Here is a 4,589-nt window from a genome sequence, read left to right on the forward strand (position 1 = left end):
ACAGTGTTTTGGTCCGGTTCTTGGGTTGGGGATTCAACATTTTCCACCTGATTACTGCCAACATTCTCTTTAACTTTGTCCCTGTTTTTTTTTTTTTTTTTTTTTTTTTTTTTTTGTTTACGGATCAGAGTTTCCTGGTCTCGGATCAGTGTCTCAAAGACACGTCATATCCGAGTCACATCGGTACTAACGCTTCGTAGTCATGTCGCGGGGTACACGACCGTCATACATATCTGGGAGCTTCCGTATATGCTATGCATTGCACGGTAAAAACTTCTACCCCGAGCTTCTGTACATGCTATTTGCCAGATAGCATGACGTTAGCCCAGGGCTTCCGTTAATGCCATGCATAGCTCAACTTCCGCTGCCCTGGCTTCCGTACATACTGTGTGAAGACGTGTAGCGCGCACACAGCATGACATCCACCGTGAAGCTACCTTTTCATCATTTCCGTAGGGGTTGTGATGGTATTAGCAGTTTTACGCTCCCGTTTGTGGGGGGCGGGGATGCAGTTATTATGGGGGGGGGCTAAGTCGCTACTCTGTTCTGAAGTAGTAGAGTTTTCCAGTCTGACCTGAGTTCAAATATTTGGGCTGATCCAAGCGTAAGTATTACGTTGTCCATATAATGAGTAAATTTTGATATTACTCTTTGATATACACTTTCTATATCGCAGACGGTTCCATATCTATTTTGCCTGTCTAATTCAATTTTTAGTTGGATGACTTCAGATTTTAGTACAGAGAAAATATTGAGTACAACAAGTTGGTATTTATCTTCAAAAGTGTTGTCGAATATTTGTTGCCGACTTAATGGTAATTTGTGGCCTGTTATAATTTCCAGTGTTTGGCTAACTGAGTTATGAAGCTTTAGATATTGGGGGCACCTCAGAAAGATGTGGGGAGTGGTATCCGGGTTTTCTCTACAGAATTTGCAGTTCAATTTCAGCAAGTGAGAGTTTTCGTTGTTTCGTAATATACCAAACCTCCACTTCCTGTGGCCAAAGAGGTACCCATCTCTCTTAATCCTATATGACGTTTGTCGTTCGGCATTTGAAAAGTGTTGCTTTAGTCGGTCATCTGCTAAGTGTATTTTTGGCCATTCACATATTTCTGTTCGGTCGAATTCATAAGACTTCTCTTTCAACCTATCGTAAAGAAAGCGCAAGGTTGCTCCTTCCCTTTCGGATTGGCCAAGGTCCATAATATAACCAATATTCAGGATATGCTGCCAGTGCTGGTCTATTTGGAGTGCATGGGGTGCCGAGTTGTTGTATAGCGACTTGTCGAAGATTCTTATTCTCGCGCCGAGAGTATATAGCGCCTCGAAGTGCCAGAATTCGGTTGGGGCATTTATGCTAAGTATTGTGGTCAGTTTTTGGAAAAGACATGCATGAGATTTTAGTTTAATATCTATCATACTTATTCCGCCCTTTCTCACGGGAAGGAGCAACGTTTTCCGAGCGATACTCTCTAGGTATTCAGGATACCATAGATATTTAAAAAATATGGACTGAATATTGTTAAGGTATCGGGTTGGTATTATTCTTGTTTTAGCTTCCAGTAGTGTTAACGGTAGAGCGAGAGATTGTATTATCAAAAGTTTTCCACGCCATGTTAAATGGCGCGACTTTGTGTTGTTTAAAATTTGGGTAATTTTACGAATCTTTTCATCTTGCACTTTGTATTTTACTTCTTTCCCGTAATAAACCCCCAAGATTTTGACGGTGTCGTGTCGGTATTTATTTAACCAATTGTCCTTTAAACGCTGTTCTGCCTCTTCATTTATACATAAAATTTGTGATTTTTCCATGTTCAAGGCTTGGCCGGTTGCTTGCTGGAAGATCCCGAATTCTTTAAAGACGAGTTCTAAGGAATAGAGTGTTGTTGTTACTAAGCTAGTGTCGTCGGCGAATTGTTCTATTTTTTCTTCCTTTTTCCCGAGTTTGATGCCTCTGATGTATATATTTTTTGTTACGGCTCTCGCGATTGGTTCGATATTTAAAGTGTATAATAAGATGCTTAGGGGGCATCCTTGGCGGATTCCTCTCACGATATGGATCTCAGATGTGAAAGCTCCGTTTACTTCTATGGTACTTCTAATGTCCGAGTACAGGGATTTTATTAGATTACATGTTCTTGTTCCAGCCCCGATTTTTGCTAGCAGCTTATGAATGAAATTATGATTGACCATGTCAAACGCTTTCATTTGATCAACTGTCAGGATATATGTTGGAATTTGTTTTTTTTTGGAGTATCTAATTAGGCTTTCTATGTTTCTGTGAATATCTGAGATCTGTCTATTTGGGATGGAGGATTTTTGAGCCGGGTGAATTATTGATGCAAATTTGTGACGTAGGCGGTTAGAGATAATTTTGGCAAGTATTTTGTAATCAAGGTTCAAGTTCGAAATCGGTCTCCAGTTTTTGATGTTTGCTGTACTGCCCTTTTTGTGTATGAGGATGACCCTAGCGAGCTTCCAACTACTAGGCGTTTTCCCAAAGAAAAGGACGTTATTTAGTATCTGGAGAAGTTGGTTTTTGATGATTGCCCAAAATGTTATATAGAATTCCTTACCCAGGCCATCGACTCCCGGGGATTTATGATTACCAAAGGATTTGATGGTCTGGAGAAGTTCGCATTCTGTGATTTCCCTACCTAAATCTTCTACATCCGAGCTATTTAGAGTGGGATTGGCCATGAGCTGGATGTATGCCTCTTGTGCACTTATCTCTATGGTTGATGTTGTGCCCCACAGGTCCTTGTAGAATTCGTAGATCTTATTGTTAATCCGTTGTGGGTCATCCGTTATATCGTTAGGGCTTATCTCGAGTTTTTGTATCGAGCATTGCTTTTCTCGTGCTATTATAGTTTCAAAGAAGTATTTGGTAGGCTTCTCGTGGTACTCGGCGTCTGGGACCCCTGAGACGGTCTTTTGGAATTCTTTTTGTTGGAATGTTATGTCTTGTAGGTCTTTTTTCAATTTATTTAGTTCCTCTGGGGACAAGGTGGAGACACCGCGTGCATAGTTTTTTAGTTCTTCTTCCAGTCTTTTTTGTTTCGCTATAGCGATCTTCCTCTGCCGTATTCCGTACGCAATAGCGTCTTTTTTGATTTTTGTTTTAGCATTATCCCACCATTCCAATAGGTCACTGAAACTTTCTCTCTCTTCGCAGAGATTGCTATAACTGTGTTTTATCATTTCTGTGAATTCCTGGTTTTTGTAGTGGGCCGTATTGTTTCGCCAAATTCCTTTTCCCCATTTAATTTTTTGGTACTTGTTTATTTCAATAATTGGGTATAGGATATGGTCGGATATTAAATTGGGGTGGTATGAAAAGGATTTGATTTGAGTTTCGGCGTTATCGGAAATGTACATCCTATCAATTCGGCGGGCTTGGTTTTGACGTTTTATAGTGTATAGGGGCTGATTTTTGCAGTGGTCTAAATATGGGTCTACGAGATATGCTTCCTGGATGTAGTTTTTTAGAATCATTTCTCCTTTTGTCAGCCTGAAATTTTTGGTGTTCAATACGTCTAATTTGTCCGTGACGGCATTGAAGTCGCCAGCGAGGATGAAAAGATCAAAGTTTTTTGCTTCGGATTCTAATATTGGCGTCAAAGTTTTGTAGAAGTCTGTTTGAACTTTCTTTCCTGTGTAAGGGGGTCCGTATACGTTTATGATCTTGATTGATTTGTCAAAATGCTCGAGTTCCAAACTACACACGCGATGTCGAATAATTTCTTTATACTGAGTAACTTGTTCCGCAATCGTGGTAATGACCATGACGGCCGTTCCGGAATAGTAGTTTTCTTGGTTCGAAGGGTGCTCTATGGTGTTGAAAAATATTTTATACCCTATCATGTTTGCCCACTTCTCTACTTTCGCCCGGCTAACCTTATGAACCTCTTGGAGAAGGGCCACTTCTGGTTTGTGGGTAAGAAGAGTGTATTTTATTTCATCTAAGTGACACATGAGCCCGTTAATGTTTAGAGAGATAAGTTTCATAACGTTTATAGTCTGTTTATTAGTGCTACCTTAGGCCTACTTTCCTTTTTTGGGTGTTGGCGGAGGGATTGACGAAGACGAAGAGGACTTCGTTTCGGCTCTTTCCCTTTTGTTTCGGTTAGGCGACCTTACTATGGTAGGTGTAGTTGAGTTTGGTAGCACATTGTTTTCTGTACCTAAGCATGCCGGCGCGGAGGAGATGAGAGGGAAGTCGGAAAAAACCGACGAGTATGAGGTGGATTGAGGACCGTATTCCGGGATGTACGTTTTGGTGTAAGATCCAAGGTTTTGAGGCCGAAATGGAGTGTTTCCAATTGTTGATGTAATTTTCAGTTTTCTGGTAGCTACTGGGGGTGGTGTGACCTGATATTTTGGTGGAACGTAGGTTTCAGGACTAAGGGACCAATCTTTTGTTTCTTTACTTTCAACATCTATCGTTTCTGGGGAAATATCTTGGGACGAGGTGTTATTGGGCGTGGTGGTTTTAGTTGGAGTAGGTGTCGATTGCGTTATCACTGTTTCGTTTTGTGTATCGAGATTTTTCTTTGGGGTTACATTTTGGATTTGTGTCGGTTTAGAGA

The sequence above is a fragment of the Styela clava genome, chromosome 6 (assembly GCF_964204865.1).
Source record: "Styela clava chromosome 6, kaStyClav1.hap1.2, whole genome shotgun sequence".
NCBI classification, from domain to species: Eukaryota; Metazoa; Chordata; class Ascidiacea; order Stolidobranchia; family Styelidae; genus Styela; species Styela clava.